Source organism: Halichoerus grypus, chromosome 7 (assembly GCF_964656455.1).
Source record: "Halichoerus grypus chromosome 7, mHalGry1.hap1.1, whole genome shotgun sequence".
In the NCBI taxonomy this organism is placed as follows: Eukaryota; Metazoa; Chordata; class Mammalia; order Carnivora; family Phocidae; genus Halichoerus; species Halichoerus grypus.
In genome coordinates this window covers 38,848,303-38,870,436 of record NC_135718.1, presented here as the reverse complement: position 1 = coordinate 38,870,436, position 22,134 = coordinate 38,848,303, and the positions used below count along the sequence as shown (strand labels likewise).

General features: G+C 37.3%; 1 protein-coding gene and 1 pseudogene across 6 annotated transcripts in view; one reads left to right on the top strand and one right to left on the bottom strand.

The window, feature by feature from the left end:
* MARCHF8 (membrane associated ring-CH-type finger 8) overlaps nt 1-22,134 on the top strand; it is a 135,413-nt gene that overhangs the window by 2,190 nt on the left and 111,089 nt on the right. The gene's annotated exons all lie outside the window — the stretch shown is intronic.
* LOC118553070 (U2 spliceosomal RNA) lies at nt 2,565-2,745 on the bottom strand (annotated as a pseudogene).

Here is a 22,134-nt window from a genome sequence, read left to right as displayed (position 1 = left end):
TAAAAAAAATCCATTGTTTATCTGAAATTCAAGTTTACCTGGGCTTACTGTATTTTTATTTGCTAAATCTGGTGACCCTACTTCAACATTTTTATCTCCTTTAAATTAGTTCCAGGAGGAAATTATAGATGCATAGACAGGAATGAATTGATTCAACCAGTCAAGACTCCCTATTTGTTATCAGCAGTAGTGTGTAGTTCTTGAGAAACAGCTCTATTTCACTTGTGGTCCTTGTCATGAAGCAGTTCCTTTTCTGCCATAAGCACATAATGTTTAGGTTTATACTTTGGTGGTAAACAATTTTTTTTTTTAATTTTTAAATTTAAAAAAGATTGCTTTATTTTAGAGAGAGAGAGAGCTTGAGCAAGCACAGAAGGAGGGAGGGGCAGAGGGAGAGGGAGAGAGAGTCTTAAGCAGACTCCATGCTGAGCCTGGGGCCTGACTAGAGGCCCCATCTCATGACCCTGAGATCACGACCTGAGCCGATACCAGGAGTCGGATGCTTAACCATCTGTGCCACCAGGGTGCCCCGGTAAACAATTTAAATATCTGAAAGCAAAAAAAAAAAAGCTAAGTTTTCTAAAAGTAACAAATTTGGGTCATGAAATGGTATGTACTATTTTTTTTCTGTAAAAGATGTAACACTACCTGTCCTTCAGTTATATGATTGACTTTAAGACATGTTCTAAGGCAGTGGACTGTTCTGATGGTAAATAATCTTTCAGGAAGTTATTATGCCTTTGATTTGGCCCCCGGTGAATATGGAAAATAATCAGTGTATGCACTATAAACATTTTATATTTTAACTGACCACTGTTAATCTTCTATTTGCTATATCTTGAAGAATTTCAGTGTTGAAATTCTTTTTCAAGGAGTATAATTATTTAATTCCTCAATTTTTGAGAGTTTTAAAGAAAACTAGGCCAAATCTTTACTCACCTCTCTCTGAAATTGCTGAATTTTCAAATTCATTCATTCATTCAGTAGTCAACAAAAAATTGAGTGCCTTCTATAGCCAGGCTGATTAATCAGTGTTCTAGATCTTCAGGTGCTTATCTTTGACAGAGGAGTTAAATCACATGCATTCTAGGGATAATGTGATGAGGGCCTTGAAGTAATACAAATACTGTGGAAATTGAGAGGAGGATGAGAACCCATCAGTTGATAGATTGAGTGGCAGAACCTCCTAGAGGAGGTGGTATTTAATCTAGATCATTGTGATAAAGGTTGGGTCAGGAAGACAGGCTTACAGAAAGGTAGGAAGAAGCAGAAAAAGGCAGCGAATCCATCTTCTCTGTTCTACAAAGCATACACTTTGTTGGGTTAAAAGTAATTGGTAATATTGTTTATATGTAGTTTTTGGTTCCCTGTGATACTTTTCATCTGCATTAAGTATATTGGAATTAAATTTCTTCAGTGTGTATCTATATTAGATCTTCAGATGTCAGTGTAGCTCTCTGAAAAAAATGTTTATGAAATGTGTCACATGTACAAAAATGTGTAATTTGCATATATAAAGCTCAAAAAATAGCATATTATCACACCGTTGAAACCTGTGTGCCCTTTACTGATTAGACACCCACTTTCCTTCTCTTCAGAAGTGACCACCGTACTGAATTCTATCATTTCTTTGCTTTTCTTCATAAACTTATTTTATATGTATACAACCCCCCCCAGACATTGTTTACTTTTGCATGTTTTTGAACTTTATATAAATGGCATCATACTATGTGGATTTTTTTCTGAGACTTTTCCACTTAGGTTACTATGTTTAATTCATGTTTTTCCCCCCACCAAGGTTCCACCCATGTTAGTTTTTACCAAGTGTAAGGATTTCGCTGAGGTAAACACCTAGGATTGGAGTTGCTGCTTGTAGGGTATGGGTATCTGTAGTTTCCAAATATTGCCAAATTACTTTCCATTGTGGTTGTGCTGTTTTAGTTTTCTCCCCACAGTGTATGAGAGTTCCTATTGCTATCCTGTCTACATGCTCTCTATTATTTGTTATGAGCAAATCATATATCTAATAAGAAAAGTCTAGTATCCAGAGTATGTAAAGAAGACTTACACCTCAACAATAAAAAGAAAAAGAACTCATTTTAAAAACAAAGGATTTGAATAGACATTTCTTCAGGCAAGACATACAAATGGCCAATAAGCACCTGAAAAGAAGCTTGATCTCATTAGCCACCAGGGAAGTGCAAATCAATACCACAATGAAATACCGTGTCATACTCACAGGGATGGCTATGATCAAAAAGACAGATAATAACAAGTGTTGCAGAGATAGTGGAGAAATTAGAATCTTCATACACTGTTATGGGGAATGCAAAGTGATGCACCTACTTTGGGAAGCAGTCTGGTACTTCCTCAAACAGCTGAACATAGGGATCGCAGATGGCACAGCAACTCCACTCCTAGGTTTACCTAAAGAAAAATTAAAATATATATTTACACCAAAACCTGTATGCAGATGTTCACAGTATCAGTATTCATAATAGCAAAAAGTAGAAACAAATGTATGCCAGTTGATAAATGGATAAATAAAATGTGGTTTATATATACAGGGGAATATTAGCCATAAAAGGAATGAAGTACAGATTCATGCTACCACATAGATGAATCTTGAAAACATGATGCTAAATGATAAAAGCAAGTCACAAAAGGCCACATATTGTATGGTTACATTTAAACTGATAAGAACAGATACTACACTTGATCTTAGCCAAAAGGCCGAGAAGCGATTGTATGGTTACATTTATACAAAACTTCCAGAATACACAGATCCAAAGAGTGAGAAAATAGATCGGTGATTGGGAGTTGGGATGGGGGTAGATGGGAGATTTGATCATGAGTAATAGGTTTCTTTTTAGGATGATGAAATGTCCTAAAATTGATTGTGTTGGTGGTTGCACAATTCTGTGAATATATGAAAAGCCATTGAATTGTACACCTGAGAGAAGGGAGGATATTAAAACAAAACAAAACACACAAAAGGTTGCTACGTTGTGAGCAGCCCTCCGGAGAGGCCCATATGATGAGGGATCAAGACTTGCCCACAGCCACATGACTGAGCTTAGAAGCAAATTCCTCCTTCCCCCCTTTTACACAGAGCCAAGCCTTTAGATGATCCTATAGCCTGGCCAGCAGGTTTTTTTTTTTTTTTTTTTAAAGATTTTATTTATTCATTTGAGAGAGAGAATGAGAGAGAGAGAGAGCATGAGAGGGGGAGGGTCAGAGGGAGAAGCAGACTCCCTGCCGAGCAGAGAGCCCGATGCGGGACTCGATCCCGGGACTCCAGGATCATGACTTGAGCCGAAGGCAGTCGCTTAACCAACTGAGCCACCCAGGTGCCCTGGCCAGCAGTTTTGACTGAAGCCTTATGATAGACCATGAGCCAGAGGTACCCAGTTTAGCTGCCTAATTGCTGACCCATAATAACTGTTAGATAGTAAATGTTCATTGTTTTAAATGAGTTTTGGGGTAATTTGTTATGCACAATAAATAATACATGAGCAGTAACACTGCATTATGTGTTGCCTTTCATTTGGTGTTGTGGAAAGCCATGATGGTTAAATTCATAAAATATAATTGACTCTCTTTTTAATCTATCATTTTGTTAACCACAACTCATGACCAAGAGTAATACATTTCTTCAGATATTCTCTAAATTATTGGTGGGGGGAGAATTTATGCTTAGAATAGGTTCAACTTGTTTTATTTTAATTTTTTGTTTATTATAATTTAAAAATTTTGTAATCCTGCGTGATGCATTATGAATCTTTATCAACCAGGGCAGGCCACTTCCAGACCATATAGCAGTACAGAGTATTTCTCATATTGTCATGATCTTCTGGTAACCCTTTTATATTTACAAGTTGTGGATGGTATTAATATATTTTAGGCAGATTTATTTTCTTATTTATGGCTTTAGCAAAGCACTCAGAAAATAGTGAGACAAAACGGCAGTTCCCTAGAAGCAGCCTCATTTTATTGAAACCATATGAAAGGAGGGTAAAGAAGATTTTTTTTTTTTCCTTTGAGTATTTCTGTATTTCAGTTGAAGAATGATTGACTCTATGGGTAAGGAACTCATGTGGGTTTTGAAATTTGATTTTAAAAATGAATACATGTTGTGGGTCACCTGCGTAGCTCAGTTGTTGGGCATCTGCCTTCGGCTTGGGTCATGATCCCAGGGTCCTGGGATTGAGCCCCGCATCGGGCTCGAGCAGGGAGCCTGCTTCTCCCTCTCTAGCTCCCCCCTGCTTGTGTTCCCTCTCTCGCTGTCTCTCTCTGTCAAGTAAATAAATGAAATCTATATATAAAAAAAAAATGAAGACATGTTTAAAAGGTTTTAAGGAGTCTCTTTGTCCTTTATTTTTCTTACCCTTTAAAAAATGTAAAAGATGTATATTTATTAATATACAGAGGTATCAGAAATATTGTTATATGAAGAAAAGCAGGCCATAGAAGTTTTCTCCTAAAAGTTTTATAGTTTTAGCTATTATATTTAGGTCTATGATCTATTTTTAGGGTTTAGTACTAAGTGTATGTGGTATGGAGATAGGGATTTAGGTTCCTTTATGAATACACAGTTATTTTGGTATCATTTATTGAAAAGATTATCCTTTCCCTGTTGCATTTATTGTCATTCCTCTATTCTTTGCCCATTGCATTACCTTGCCATTTTATGTTGGAAATCAATTGGTGATACATATGTGGATCTATTTCTGATTTCACTCTTCTGTTGATTTGTAGGTCTGTCCCTATGTCAGTACCATACTGCCTTTCTTACTGTAGCTTTATGTGGTTTGAAATTGGTTAGGATAAATTCATTACCTTTGTTCTTTATTTTCAAAGATCTGCTTCAAAGAACTGTTTTTAGTTTTGTAGTGTACATGTCATGTACATATTTTGTCAAATTTATATCTTAATATTTTATGGTTTTTGATGTTATAAATGGGATTAAAAATCATTTTCCACTTGTTCATTGCTAATATGTAGAAGTACAGTTGGTTTTGTGTATTACCTTTGTATCTGGTAGCCTTTCTAAATTCATGTACTACTGCTAGTAGTCTTCTTGTTACTTTTTAAGAATTTTCTACATAAGAGATCACTGAATAAAGACAATTTTACTTCTTCCTTTCCAATCAGTATGCCATTTCTTTCTCCCTGCCTGCCTGCCTTCTTTCTTTCCTTCTTAATTTCTTTCTTTGACCTAGTGCATCGTCTAGCACCTCAAATCCAACATTATGATAGAAGTGGTAAGCAGACATTCATGTTTTATTCCCAGTCTGAGGGAGAAAGGATTGAGTCTTATGAATGATACAACAAGCACTAAGTATAAAAATTTTTAAATGTTAAATTAGACTTAATAAAAGTTAAAAACTTATGCACTTTAAAAGACGCTGCTAAGAAAAATAAAAGATATGCTACAGAATGGGAACGGGGCGCCTGGGTGGCTCAGTTGGTTAAGCGTCTGCTTTCAGCTCAGGTCATGATTCCAGGGCCCTGGGATCGAGCCCCGCATCAGGCTCCCTGCTCAGCGGAGAGCCTGCTTCTCCCTCTGCCTGCCATTCTGCCTGTCTGTGCTCTCTATCTCTCTGTCAAATAAATAAATAAAATCTTTTTTTTAAAAAAAAAAGAATGGGAACAAATATTTGTATTTCATATATCTGACAAAGGACTTTTATCCAATGTGTATAAAGAACCTCTATAAATTGTTAATAAGGCAGACAATCCAAATTATGAAATTGGTGAAAGATTTGGACAGACACTTCACAAAAGAAGATATTTGAATTCACAATAGGCACATTTAAAATTCTCAATATATTCAGTCATTTAGGGAAATGCAAATCAAAATTACGAACAACTCTTTGCCTGTAAGGATGGTTACAGTTGAGGAGATGGACTGTATCAAGGGTTGGTGGAAATGTAAACCAACCAGCACTTACACGAATTGCTCGTAGGAGTCAGCTTAAGTGTGCACTTATGGGATGATCCAGCAGTTCTACTCCTGGTCATAAAAGATTACATCACAAATGATTTACGACCAAATGTTCAGAGATCAAAACCGGAAATGGCCCAAATGTTCATCAACAATTACACAGTGGAATACTACTCCACAGTAAAAAGGGAACTACTGATGATATCATGGCATGAAACTGAAAAACATTTTGCTGAGCAAAAGAAGCTGGACACAAAACAGTGCATACTGTATAATTCCATTCAATTCATCTTAAAGCCAACAAAACTAATCTATAATGAAGCAGTTTAGTGATTGCCTAGGGTCAGAGGGGGAGGAATTGACTGCAGAGGGGCAACAGGGAATTTTTTGCAGTAATAGAAATGTTCTGTTTGAATTTTAATTGGTTAGTGGTTATACTGCATAGACTTTTGTCAAAACTTTTCCAACATTACACTTAAAATGGGTATTTTATGTAAATTGTGGCTTAATATAATTTATTTTTAAAAAGCAAGGGTGTAAACAGCATTTATAGAATAAGCATATATGTGTTGTATATATAGTATTTCTATGTAAAATTTTTAAGTGTATGTATGCACACATGCATAAGAAATGTCTAGAAGGATGTTCAGCAGTTGTTACTGATTATGTCTAGATGGTGGGATTTTAGGTGATTTTGAAAGAATGATTGGACTTTCCTATAGTATTTGAATTATTTTTTTCAGTGAACATGTCTTGACAAAAGCAAAAAGAATATTTTTTTTTGTTATCTGAAAGTTTTATCCCTTGATGTTTTCATCTTTTAAATATTGAATAAGCATTATAATAATTATGAAATATGTTTAGATCTTAAATACTTTTATTCTGTAATCACCACCAATTAGGAACAAAACCTTACATTACCTTTGATGCCCCTTGGTCCTCCTCTCACCCCATCTTTTTACCTCCCCCCAGACATAACTGATGCCCTAAATTTGCGTTTATTATTTCCTTGTTATTTTTAATAGTTGTATTACATTTGCCTCTCTAAGCTATGTTCCACTGTTGAACTTAATAACTAGAATCATACTGTGTGTATACCTTCATCACCTGCTTTTTTATCCCACATAATATGAGACTTGAGACTCACCCATGTTTCTGTATGTGGTTGTAGTACACTGATATGTAATTGTTATATTGTATTACATTTATATGGATATTCCATAATTTGATCTTTTACTCTTGGTGAATAATTGGGTTGTTATTTTTTTCCTGTTATGAGCAGTGGTTATGTGAACATTATTTTTGAAGTTTATTTATTTATTTTTGGGGTAATCTACGCACTGTGGGGCTTGAACTCACGACCCTGAGATCAAGACCTGAGCTGAGATCAAGAGTTGGACGCTTAATTGACTGAGCTACCCAGCCGCCCCTGATTTTTCTCATAACAGTGTTGAAGTGCCTGTTTTCTTTTTTTTTTTAAGATTTTATTTATTTATTTATTTATTTGACAGAGAGAGGGAGAGCACAAACGGGGGAGTGGCAGGGAGAGGGAGAGGAAGAAGCAGGCTCCCCGCAGTATAGGGGGAGCCCGATGCGGGACTCCATCCCAGTACCCTGGGATCATGACCTGAGCCGAAGGCAGTGGCTTAACCAACTGAACCACCCAGGCGCCCTGAAGTGCCTGTTTTCATATATATGTCTTTGAACATTCATGGAAGTATTAGTATAGTAGAGAGTCCTAAAAGTGGCATTGTCTGGCCAAATGAGATTTAAATTGTGTAGTGGCAATTGTTGCCCCAATTTTTATTTCAATCTATCCAATCTATTCAATCTATTCAATCAATCTATACTTCCCCTAATAATGTGACCCTTTTTCCATTCCCTTGCCCATATTATCTGTTACCAGTCTCTATACTTTTCTGTATTTTAAAATTAATGTTTAAGTTTTCATCAAAATACTTGGATATTGTTTAAAAATAATGAACACAGAGGCAATTTATGTTTTCTTATTTCTATGGTAGTTACCTCCATAGTTCTAAACTTAATGCTTATACATATTATTGATTTTTCAGTTTTAGATTATACATTGCTTTCCTGTTATGTGGATTTGGGCATCTTAAATTCCTCACTTACCTTTTTTGCATTCCAAGTATGGTTATAGCCCTATTTTTATTGAAATAATAGTCAGTGACCACTTAATTGCCAAGTAGTAGTCTGTGACTACTTTTTCTTTCGTATGTATCTTTTTAAAGTTACCTCTTTTTTCAGTGACATAACTTTTCATGTACACATTCTTAATTTTTACCAGATGCTCTCTTATATCATCTATAATATCTTTTCTTATAAATCTCTAATTTTCTGGAGACCTTTCCTCCTAGAGCCTTCCATCATCCTGCTTTAATGCGAACCTGAATTCTCTGGGCTTGCTGCTCAGTCACTATGTGGGAGACCTTTATCCTGGCCAGTTTCTCAGAGAATCATCTGTTCTCTCATGTGTATTAGTCTTGGTAATTTAAGCCCTTGCTCCTCAAAATGTATTCCATAAACCAGCCACATAAGTATCATCTTTGAGCTTGTTAGGGAATTATAAAATCTCAGGCTGCATCCTAGATCTACCGCATCAGAACAAGATGACTGGTATGCACCGAAAATTTGGAAAGCCCTGGGCTGTGTGTTATAGTGTGGTAACAACAAAATATTGTTGTCATGCAAAACTTAGCACAAGATGGATGTAACTCTTCCATCTGCCTCCAGGCTGACAGTTGAAGAGAGCTGGATGGAGCATCTCAGTGAATGTTTTCAAGGGCCTACGAGTGACAGATAGTACTCTCCCCATGTTATATTGGCCGGCAGCCTGTCACATGGCCTCTCACAGAATTGCAAGAGAAACGGGAAAATGTAGTCTCTGGTTTGCCTGGGAACAGGAAACTATGTAGTAGGTAAATAGCATTGACTCTGTTTTAGTTGGTCATTCTGGTCCCCAAACTGTTTCATTCTTTTTCCCACACACAGAGCACACTAATCCCCTATCCAACCAGTCATTGCCTTCAGTTCATAGTACAGGATCTCTGTGTCTGGCTGGCTGTCAAGTCCACATCAGCCTTTCTTGTTCAGGTGAACTAAGAAGACGTATTTGCCCCCAGCCCCCCAAAAAATATTCTAGTAAGAATACAGCATCATTAGTAATCTCATTTGGAAGGTGAAGCATAGAGAGACAGAAGTCACACTTCTGTAACAGTTCTTTAATCTTTATGGGCAGAAAGGGTGTTTCTTAATTAGACTCTGGATTTTGTTCCCTGGGACAAACCCTCACATTCTTTTTTCTTCATGGCCCCAGGGACCATCCTCTAGGAGGTTCTTTTTTTTTCCCCCATTGTCTTATTTGTCGACATCCCACATCCAAATTTGATGTTCAGAGCATGGTCTCCTTGGGTATTGTGAAGTTGGTCTTTTTGTAGAAGGTTGGGCTCCCAGAGGTAGCTGTTGGGTCTTGAACAGTCAGACCTTCTAAATTCGGCCTTCCAGTTTTTCTGCCAGTGTGTTTCCCTTAGAAACTTAGCAGACTCATTATCCATTTGCTTCCAGTCAATCACAGTGCCAATAACCAAATTTGTTTTTGAGACATAATTCTCAAATCTACTTTATTTTTCTGCTTTCTTGCTTCTACTCCTCTATCTTGTTTCAGTGGAAGCCATCTGTAATGTCACATTATAATCTGATTTTCTCTGAGCTTATTATTTTCTTGTAATACCCTGCTAGAAATAGCTGGTAGTAACCAACACACCATAGTTTTCAATTTCTAGTTTTGTCAAAACCCATAGAGCTTAAAGTTCATCAGGTGTGTGGTTTGTCTTCTGAGTTAGAGCCATCAACAGTTTCTAAATATTTTCCCTTGCATAACATGGATCATCATCTTTTCATTCTCTAATAATGAAGTTCCTCATTGCCTACAAAGTGATGACTAAATAAATGCAACTTATTTAGGTTTTTGTTATGACAGCACCCTACTTCTGGTAGCAGTTTCTGGATGGGGAGGTGGCCAGGGGACCAATTGTTTTATTTATAGACTTTTATTGTATCTCTGCTTTTTAGCCTGTAGCTGGTTCCCATTCATAACCTGAAGCCTGAGCCCTTTGGTGGTTTTTTTTTTATAGGCAAATTAGTTCATTTTTTAAACAGATTTTATTTATTTGAGAGAGAGCGTGTACATGAGAGGGCACGAGTGGAGTGGGGGAGGGGGAGAGGAAAAAGCAGGCTCCCTGCTGAGCAGGGAGCCCTATGCAAGGCTCCATCCCAGGACCCTGGGATCATGACCTCAGCTGAAGGCAGATGCTTAACTGACTGAGCCACCCAGGTGCCCCAAATTAGTTTATTTTGTATCTTTATCCATCATTTCATGTATTTTACATTGTGGCCTTCTTCACCTTGCTAAGTTATTAATATTTCCATATTTTCTCTCTTCAGAAAACATATTGAGATCTTTTTTTTGTCTGCTCGGGTGCCCCCTCTCATTTGTAGCCTTCTTATTTATTCTTATTTATACCTTTTTTCTTTATTTATTAGTAGTTCTTTGTCAGATATGTGCTTTGTAAATATTTTCTCCCAGTCTGTAGCATTTCTTTTCACCCTTTGCAGAGCAAAATTTTTTATATTTATGAAATCTACTTCATAAATTTTTCCACTTGGGGATCATGACTTTGGTGTCAAGTTTCAGAACTCTTTGGCTAACCCTAAATCCTAGAGATTTTCTTCTATGTTTTTTTTCTTTCTAAAAGTTTTATAGTTTTATGTTATACATGTAAGTCCATAAAGTATTGAATTAATACCTGTATAATGTGTGAAACTTAGGTCGAGGTTCATTTTTTTTCCCTGTTGTTTTGGCACCATTTGTTGAAAAGCTACCTTTCCTCCATTGAATGGCTTTATCAAAAATTATCTGGGCATATTTGTGTGGATGTATTCTGTTCCATTGATTTATATGTCCCTTTGGCAATACCACACAGTCTTGATTATGGTCACTCTGTAATTAAAGTCTTGTAATCAGTAGACTGAGTTCTCCCATCTCTTTTTTTCTTTCAAAGGTGTTTTGGCTATTGTAGGTCCTTTGTTTTTCCATATACTTTTAAAAATAATCTTGTCTTTTTTTTCTTTTCTTTTTTTCTTTTTCACAACCCTGAGATCAGGAGTCAGATGCTTGACTAACTGAGCCACCGAGGTGCCCCAAAATAATCTTGTCTATGTATACAAAAAAATATTGGTGAGATTTTGATAGGAATTAGGTTAAACTTGTATATCAATTAGGGAAGAATAGACATGTTTACTTTGTTGAGCTCTAGTCCATGAATACAGTATGTGTCTTTATTTATTTATTACTTCTCTGATTTCTTTCACCAGCGTTCTATGCTTTTCAGCATAAAAGATCTTTGTTTTATACTTAAGTATGCCATTTTTTTATGACTGTGTTGTTGTATTTTTAATTTGTGTCCTTGTTTTCATTGTTAGTACATGCAAGTATAACTACTTTTAGTAAGCTTATATTATATCCTGCACATTGCTGAACCCACTTATTCCGGGAGTGTTTTGGTAGATTCCTTGGGATTTTTTTATATAGACAATCATGCCAACTGCAAATAGGTGCAGTTTTATTTCTTAATTTCCAATCTGCATGCCTCTTACTTCCTTTTCTTGCCTTATTGCACTGGTTAGAACCCCCAACACTATATTAAGTAAGAGTTGCCTTTTCCCCACTCTTGGGGGAAAAGCAGTTGGTCTCATTAAGTGTCATGTTAGGTGTAGGGGTTTTTTTGGTAGATGCTTTTTATCAAATTAAGGAAATTCTTTTTTCTTATTTTTCTGAAAGTTTATCCTAAATGGGTGTTGAATTTCATCAAATGTTTTATCTGCATTCATTGATATGAACATGTGATTTTATTCATTAGCTTTTTAACACTGTACATCAACATTATAGATTTCAAAAATGGACAGATCTTACATCCTTAGAATAAGCTTCATTTGGTCATGGTTTATAATTCTTTTTATATTTGCTGAATTCTGTTTGTGAATACTTTGTTAAAGTTCTCTTTTTCTTTTCTGTTTAGAGAACATGTAGCCATTCCATTCTTTTAGAGTACATGCGCTAGTGACACATTCTCTTAGTTTACTTTTATCTCAGAATGTCTTGATTTCTCTTTCCTCTCTGAAGGATATTTTTGTTGGATATAGGTTTCTGAGGTGATAGTTCTTTTCTTTTGGTCCTTGAAAGGTGTTGTTTCTCTTCTTACCGGCCTCTCTGGTTTCTGATGAAATATTTGCTGTCATTTAAATGGTTTTTCTCTTGTAGGTAAGGTGTTGTTGCTCTCTCACTGCTTTCAAGATGTTTTCTTTGTAGTGTTCAGAAGTTTGACTATGACATGTCTTGGTGAGGAGTTCTTTAAGTTTCTCCTGTTTGTAGTTTGCTCAGAATCTTGAGTCTGTAAGTGTATACATCTTCTGTGAAATTTGGGAATTTTCAGCCATTATTTCAAGTGCTTCTTCAGCTCAGTCCTCTGTGATGACATGAATATTGGCTCTTTAGTTATAGTCTCACAGGTCCCTGAGACCCTCTTTATTTATTTATTTTTCCAGTCTGCTTTCTCACTGTTGTTCAGATTGGGTAGTTTCTGTTGTTCTGTCTTCTGGTTCACTGACTCTTTTCTCTATTCCCACCATTTTGATATTAAACCCATCTGTTGATTTTTGTATTTTGATAATTACATTTTTCAGTTTTGAAATTGCCTTTTGGTTCTTCTTTGTAGCCTGTATTTCTTTGCTGAGACTTAGTTTTTTTACTGAGGCACAGAAGTGATGGGGATGAAAGTCCCTGCTAGTTACTTGGCCTTCTCTAATAACATATTGATGGGAATATTGGGATGCTTTGTTATACATCTTGGTGGGAATAGAAGTCTAGTCTATCTTCTGTTGTTGCTGGACTGGGTGGGGGTGTAGCTGCAGTTTTTTTTTTTTTTTTTCCTGTGGTGTTTGGCTGGAGTAGGGTGTCTAAAAGTTTTATTGTCTTAAAGTTTTTTGTCTTTCTGGGCTGACCCTTTTCTACTTGTTGGGTTAGAAAGAGCTGGCTTTCCTTGGGGCTTTTTTTGGGGGGGCAGTTCTGTACTTCTTGTTTTTTCTGAATTGCCAGTTCTTCAGCTGTAAGTTTGGGTTATATAAACAAAAAGAAAACCCAAGGAACTCAATACCATGTCATTCCTTGAATCCTGAGGTCCCTAGCTGGTCTGCCTTCTTCTCTGCCCTTCAGGGTCTTTATTTTACATATAATGTCCACAGTTTTTAATTATACTTAGTGGGACAAATAGGGAAAAGTATATTTACTCCATCTTCCCAGAAACATAAACTTTTTATTTTTTAAAAGTCATTTTACTATCCTTTTAATAGAGTCTTGGTAGAAGAGGAACTAAACTTAAGTGTTTAATCCATACTTTTATTATTTATTAATGTTTTAGTACATTTGTATGAATTAGGCAGATTAAATATTTTATTTGCTTAGTGCTTGTTTTGTTCATAGCACACGGTTATGTGGGAAGGCCTTTGAGAAATGATTGAGAGCATGAGACTCTGCTTGGCTAAGATTTCTCAAAAAGCTCCATTCTGTAAATGAATCCCTTCTGTGTTACTCCCAGAAAGGTTAGATTGCTTTTAGGTGAATTTCTTGAGGGTAGTTGATGTAGAAGATGATACTTTAATACCGTAACCTGATTTTTAGGTTAAAATGTCGTTTTATGCCAGGAATACTGATATAATATATCCTTTAAATTTATAGTCTATAAATTATAATTCTTATGCTATAATCTTTTACATTTATCTTGATTTGTTAAAAAATAATTTTACTATATTCTCAGGAAGGATAACTTATTATATTAGATTCTATCAAAGCATTAAAATTTTCAAGATTTATTGGAAATCTCAAGTTTGTTAATTCAGTTGAGATAACGTTAGGAATATTCTAGTACTTACCCAGGTAGCATAATAGTTAAGGATATAGGCCCTGGAGCCAGCTTCAGTGCTTACTGTATGAACTTGAGCCTGGGTTTACCATCCATATAGTGGGGATGATAACAATTCTACTACTTCATAGGGTGGTTGTGCCAGTGTGAAGTGTTTTTTTTTTTAACTTGTTAAAACTGAAAATTATTTTTTTTAATTATAAAACTTTAAAAAAATTATGTCAATTCTGTTACTTACACAGCATATTCTACAATTTGGTATAGTTCTGAGAGTATTAGGCTTAAGAGTTAGGAAACCTGAGTTCAACTTCCTACTTTCCTGAGCAGCTGCTTGACCTCTGGTAAGCAAGCAACCTTGCTTTCTTTCTATCTTCTTTACTTTACTCATTTATAAAAGTGGGCTTGGGTTTGAACTGGTTGATCTCTAAGATTCCTTCCGGTTCTTCCATTCTGGTTTTTTGTCTCCCATGAATCATAATTGAGCCTGCTATAACACAGTTCATGAGGCGAGCATGAAGAAAGAAAACAAAGGCTTAGGGTGGGGAGGGAATGATAACCTTACAGAAACAGTAAGGGCTGGTACATTGATAATTAGGTTTATTTCACTGATTCTAACCTAGGGCAAAACTAACACCTGTAGATGGAAGGGAAAGAGCTCTTGACTCAGCATGATATGGACACATTTTTACAGATACTCCTGTCCCAACATTGAAATGGGCCAGGGGCGCCTGGGTGGCTCAGTCGTTAAGCGTCTGCCTTTGGCTCAGGTCATGATTCCAGGGTCCTGGGATCGAGCCCTGCATCGGGCTCCCTGCTCGGTGGGAAGCCTGCTTCTCCCTCTCGCACTCCCCCTGCTTGTGTTCCCTCTCTCGCTGTGTCTCTCTCTGTCAAATAAATAAATAAAATCTTAAAAAAAAAAAAAAAAGAAATGGGCCACCTTAGGTGCTTCCTAACACTGAAAGGACAAAGGCCAAGTTAAGACTGGCAAGTGATGCTTCAGAGTCAGATCAAAGCTATTTCTGCCTCAGTCAGGTGTTGGTGCTGGGTGACTTCTATAAACCTTCTGGCCTCCCATGGGTGGAAATCATGACATGATAAAGTTGTTAAAATAATCAAGAAAAACCATATTGTAGTGTGACAAAATAGTCACAGATTTTAACTGAATTATAACAATGACGTTCACCTTCTAAATTTCTCTCTGTAGTTTCTTTCTTTCTTCCTTTTTTTTTTGGTAGTAGTGTTAGACTAAGTGTTACTTGTTTTCAGTTTTGAAAATGTTGCTCCTCCTAAGTCTTGTGTAGTTTTTGATGATTCATCTGGGAAGAGCAGGGCTATTGTTTTCTTTGTTTTGACTGATCTGTGAATGTTTGCCACTTTTAAGCTAAGCTAGGAACTGTGAATTTGGGTTCTTGGGTCTTGCTAAATTTGTCGTTGACTGTGAGTGCATTGCCAACTGCTTTGGAGATGTTTACCAATCTGGATGGGCAATTTTGATAGTATTCTTACTGTTTCTGCTATGAAGCAGTCTTTGAAGAAGTATATGTAGGGGAGCACACCCTTGGGGGAAAAAGGTATTCTTATTACTTTTATTGAATTATAATGCTCTTTTTCCTACTTCTTGAGGTAGAATTTGGTCACCAAAGGAACAGTTAGTTGTCTCACCCTGACTTAGCATCTGGTTGAGGACGTTGTGTGGGTATGTACATTTCCTAAACTACCTCAGGTCTCCTTTACCTACTGGGTGTCCTCTTCCTTCTGAGTTGGAATTAGATTGTACTGTACTAGTGGATATCACTTTACAGCAGGTTTTTCATTGTTAGCACTATTGAGGTTTGGGGCTGGATAATTCTTTGTTGTGGGAGGCTGTCGTGTACATTATAGGATATTTTTTAGCAGCATCCCTGGTGTCTTCTTACTAGATACCAGTAGCACCCCCACAGTTATGGCAATCAAAAATATATCCAAAAGTCCCCTGGGTGGCAAAATTGCTCCAGTAGAGAACCACTGACTTACGGATGCTTTTCCTCCAGCCCTCTGCCACAGTAGTGGTCATCCTACTCCCATCTGGTTTCTCCATGTTGCTGGCCTTGTTCATGACTTCCTCCCTGTGACCGTGCTCTGCTCAGCTAATTAGGTGGAAAGTTGCCAAGTGGAAGGTGGGGAATAGGGCAGAGCTAGTGGAATCAATGGGGAATAGGGCAGAGCTGGCGTAAGGTGTGGCCCTGGGTAGTGGCTGATCCCTGCAACACACGGATTGGGTGTGTTTTTTGGTAGCAGCTAATGATTAGACTTAAAAACAAATGTTTTTTGATGTGAAAGTGAGCTGACAGTGACAGTGGTATCATGCTCATCAGGTATGTGATGTCTTCATGCTGTCTGAAGCCTGCCTTGGGAGTCTGGGGTTTTGAAAGAAACCTCCAGGGATGTTCTCTCTTTAATGTTTTTATTTGAAAGAAACAAAGAGGAGAGAGACCGCTTCCTGGTGAACTTCCATGTTCAATTTTGATTTCATTGTTGAGGTGACTTTAATAGCTAGAGTTAATAGTTTTTTTACATATATGAAGCAAGGTAGGAGAATTTGTAAATATGAAGCAGCAAATGTTTGACGAGTGTAGCTGGGGATGGTGCCATGCCTTCAAGAAAGGCTGAGTGCTGAAGAGCGAAGCAGGTAACTTATAATGATGCCACAATGTAAGGAGCAGAAGCTCTGTCTTGGATGGGGGCAGGTGGTGAGGAGTGCACAAGGAGAGCTCTCATAGATAACTTGAGAATTGGAACAGGTGTTCACAGTGCTTGTTTATATTCAATCAGTGTTTGTTATTAGTACTCCTGTTCTGTGTTTCATGGATTTTTTTTTTTTTTTTTTTTTTACCCAGTCAGGGTCGTCCTTGAATGCCTGTTTTTATAAACTTTATTCTCTTAAAATTTATTGCTTAATAGTCCCCATTTTAAATAACTTTTAATGACTGCATATTGTATTTGTGATTATATCCTAATTTACTTAGCCATTTCCCTATTGTTAAATATATAGCATGCTTTAAAAAATTTTGCTACTGTAAATATCCTTTGATGAATGTCTTTGGGCATACGTTTTAAATCCACAGTTCAGATGACTTCTTTAGGATAGTATTATGAACTAGAATCACGGGGTGAGATGATGTGGATATTTTTAAGGTTTTTGATTTATATTTATGAACTGCTTTACTGAAACGTTCTTTTTTTTTTTAAAGGTTATAATTAACACTCTCACTAACAGGGTTTGAGTGGCCATTTTAAGACATGCTTGCCAACTGATTTAAGAGATGGAAAACATCTCGTCTTTCTTTGCCTATTTAAATTATTAGCGAAGTTGATTTTTTTGTTGCTTTTCCTTTATTTTTTCTTAAATTTTATTTTATTTTATTATGTTAGTCACCATACAATACATCATTAGTTTTTGATGTAGTGATCCATGATTCATTGTTTTCGTATAACACCCAGTGCTCCATGTAGTACGTGCCCTCCTTAATACCCATCACCGGACTAGCCCATCCCCCACCCCCGCCCCTCTAAAACCCTCAGTTTGTTTCTCAGAGTCCATAGTCTCTCATGGTTCATCTCCCCCTTCTGATTTCGCCCCCTTCCTTTTTCCCTTCCTTCTCCTAATGTCCTCCATGCTATTCCTTATGTTCCACAAGTAAGTGAAACCATATGATAATTGACTTTCTCTGCTTGACTTATCCTTTTTAAGTTTATTAGTTTCTTTTATAAATAAGCTGGACATGCCCTTTTCCCATTAATCTTCTAGGGTGTTACTTTTTTTCTGAATGTTTTATACAGTTTCTTTATATATTAAAGGAAGTAACCTTTCGTCTATCATATTTGTCAAAAAGTTTTCCAGTTTTTCAATTACGTCTTTTGTGTTATGTGTTACTTTTTATTTTGATACAATTTCAAACTTACAGAAGTATAAGAATACAAAGAATTACCACATATCTTTTACCAAGATTCACCAGTTATTTATATTTTACCCACTGGCTTTATTGTGTTCTCTCTATGCATATATATAAATGCATGTTTTTCTTTTCTTTTTTTTAAAAATATTTTATTTATTCATTTGACAGAGAGAAAGACAGCAAGAGAGAGAACACAAGTAGGGGGGGTGGGAGGGGGAGAAGCAGGCTCCCCGCCGAGCAGGGAGCCTGATGCGGGACTTGATCCCAGGACCCTGGGATCATGACCCAAGCCGAAGGCAGCCGCTTAACTGACTGAGCCACCCAGGCGCCCCAAGATGAATGTTTTTCTGATTAATTTGAATCTAATTTGTATGTTTCCCAAGAACCAGGGCATTCTCTTATATAACCACAGTAAAATATTTGTCAGGAATTTAAATAATTAGGTACAGTACCTAATTCACAATTCATACTGCATTTTTAACAGTTGTCCCTATAATGTCCTTTATTGTTCTTTTGTTTTCCCTGTCCAGTATGCAATCCAGAATCACACTGAATTTCTTTTTCTATCTGCATGCATCACTTTATTGCCTTTGCCAAAAATTATTTGACCATGTGCCAAAACTAACACAGCCATTTGGAATGGGTGGAGATTGCAAACTCTTGTCCTTACAGAATGGACACATGGTGTCCCTGTTTAGATGATACAAAAATACCTATTTGGTATAGTCCATAAGGTGAGCTGTAAGTGATAGTTAATAAGTCAGGCTGCCTGAATGAAACACTGTTGAGACAGCTGAGTTACTGACATTGCTAGAAAATGGGATGGTGAATAACAGGCCTTGGAAGCTCAGGTTTATTTAGTCTCCTTTAATCTGGAGCAGTTCCTCAACTTGTCTTTGTCATTCTTGATACTGACATTTTTAAGAGTAGAGACCAGTTATTTTCTAGAATGTCCCTCAATTTGTGCTTCTCTGAAGTTTCCTCATGGTTAGATTCAGATTATACATTTTAGACAGGGAGAATACAAAAGTGACGTTTATTTTTCTCAGTGCACCATATTAGGAGCCACCTGATGATAGGTAGTTTCAATATTGGTGATAAAATCAAACACTTGGTTAAGTTGCTGTCGGCTAGATTCCTCCACTGTCAAGATACAGTTTTTCCCTTTGAAGTTAATAATTATTGACACTATATAAATACTGTGTTCCTCGACCAAGTGGGATTTATCCCTGGGCTGCAAGGTTGGTTCAACATCCGCAAATCAATCAACGTGATACAATACATTAACAAAAGAAAGAACAAGAATCATATGATCCTCTCAATAGATGCAGAAAAAGCATTTGACAAAGTACAGCATCCTTTCTTGATCAAAACTCTTCAGAGTATACGGATAGAGGGTACATACCTCAATATCATAAAAGCCATCTATGAAAAACCTACAGCGAATATCATTCTCAATGGGGAAAAACTGAGAGCTTTCCCCCTAAGGTCAGGAACGCGGCAGGGATGTCCACTATCACCACTGCTATTCCACATAGTATTAGAAGTCCTAGCCACAGCAATCAGACAACAAAAAGAAATAAAAGGCATCCAAATCGGCAAAGAAGTCAAACTCTCACTCTTTGCAGACGATATGATACTTTATGTGGAAAACCCAAAAGACTGCACCCCAAAACTGCTAGAACTCATACAGGAATTCAGTCAAGTGGCAGGATATACAATCAATGCACAGAAATCAGTGGCATTCCTATACACCAACAACAAGACAGAAGAAAGAGAAATTAAGGAGTCGATCCCATTTACAATTGCACCCAAAACCATAAGATACCTAGGAATAAATCTAACCAAAGAGGCAGAGGATCTGTACTCAGAAAACTATAAAATACTCATGAAAGAAATTGAGGAAGACACAAAGAAATGGAAAAACGTTCCATGCTCATGGATTGGAAGAACAAATATTGTGAAGATGTCAGTGCTACCTAGAGCAATCTACACATTCAAAGCAATCCCCATCAAAATACCATCCACTTTTTTCAAAGAAATGGAACAAACAATCCTAAAATTTGTATGGAACCAGAAAAGACCCCGAATAGCCAGAGGAATGTTGAAAAAGAAAAGCAAAGCTGGCGGCATCACAATTCCGGACTTCCAGCTCTATTACAAAGCTGTCATCATCAAGACAGTACGGTACTGGCACAAAAACAGACACATAGATCAATGGAACAGAATAGACAGCCCAGAAATGGACCCTGAACTCTGTGGTCAATTGATCTTTGACAAAGCAGGAAAGAATGTCCAATGGAAAAAAGACAGTCTCTTCAAGAAATGGTGTTGGGAAAATTGGACAGCCACATGCAGAAGAATGAAACTGGACCATTTCCTTACACCACACACAAAAATAGACTCCAAATGGTTGAAAGACCTAAATGTGAGACAGGAGTCCCTCAAAATCCTGAAGGAGAACAGAGGCAGCAACCTCTTCGACCTCAGCTGCAGCAGCTTCTTCCTAGAAACATCGCCAAAGGCAAGGGAAGCAACAGCAAAAATGAACTATTGGGACTTCATCAAGATAAAAAGCTTTTGCACAGCAAAAGAAACAGTCAACAAAACCAAAAGACAACTGACAGAATGGGAGAAGATATTTGCCAATGACATATCAGATAAAGGGCTAGTATCCAAAATCTGTAAAGAACTTATCAAACTCAACACCCAAAGAACAAATGATCCAATCAAGAAATGGGCAGAAGACATGAACAGACGTTTTTCCAAAGAAGACATCCAAATGGCCAACAGACACATGAAAAAGTGCTCAACATTGCTCAGCATCAGGGAAATCCAAATCAAAACCTCAGTGAGATACCACCTCACACCAGTCAGAATGGCTAAAATTAACAAGTCAGGAAACGACAGATGTTGGTGGGGATGCGGAGAAAGGGGAACCCTCCTACACTGTTGGTGGGAATGCAGGCTGGTGCAACCACTCTGGAAAACAGTATGGGGGTTCCTCAAAAAGTTGAAAATAGAGCTACCCTATGACCCAGCAATTGCACTACTGGGTATTTACCCCAAAGATACAAATGTAGGGATCCGAAGGGGTACGTGCACCCCGATGTTTATAGCAGCAATGTCCACAATAGCCAAACTGTGGAAAGAGCCAAGATGTCCATCGACAGATGAGTGGATAAAGAAGATGTCATATATATATATACAATGGAATATTATGCAGCCATCAAAAGGAGTGAGATCTTGCCATTTGCAACGACATGGATGGAACTGGAGGGTGTTATGCTGAGTGAAGTAAGTCAATCAGAGAAAGACATGTATCATATGACCTCACTGATATGAGGAATACTTAATCTCAGGAAACAAACTGAGGGTTGCTGGAGTGGGGGGTGGGGTGGGAGGAAGGGGTGGCTGGGTGATAGACACTGGGGAGGGTATGGTGAGCACTGTGAATTGTGCAAGACTGTTGAATCACAGATCTGTACCTCTGAAACAAATAATGCAATATATGTTAAGAAAAAAAAGAAGAAGAAGATAGCAGGAGGGGAAGAATGAAGGGGGGGAAATCGGAGGGGGAGATGAACCATGAGAGACGATGGACTCTGAAAAACAAACTGAGGGTTCTAGAGGGGAGGGGGGTGGGAGGATGGGTTAGCCTGGTGATGGGTATTAAAGAGGGCACGTTCTGCATGGAGCACTGGGTGTTATGCACAAATGATGAATCATGGAACACTACATCAAAAACTAATGATGTATGATGATTGACATAATAATAAAAAATTTTAAAAAAATACTGTGTTCCTCATCAAGCTTTCACCTACTAGTTTTAGCATCCATTGTTCTTTCAACTGCATTTTCCTTCTGTATTCTTTAATTGGCATTCTGTTATAAAGAAGAGCTTTCCTTTCTCCCTCCGCCCCTCATTTATTTATTTACTTACTTTTTTTTTTTTTTAAGATTTTATTTATTTATTTGACAGAGAGAGACACAGCGAGAGAGGGAACACAAGCAGGGGGAGTGGGAGAGGGAGAAGCAAGCTTCCTGCCGAGCAGGGAGCCCGATGCGGGGCTCGATCCCAGGACCCTGGGATCATGACCTGAGCCGAAGGCAGGCACTTAACGACTGAGCCACCCAGGCGCCCTTATTTACTTACTTTCTTGAATGATTCATAGATATATTCTTATTTACTGGCCTATCATATATTATAATTTAGTGACCTATAATTATTTGGATACTCTAATTGTTCCAGACT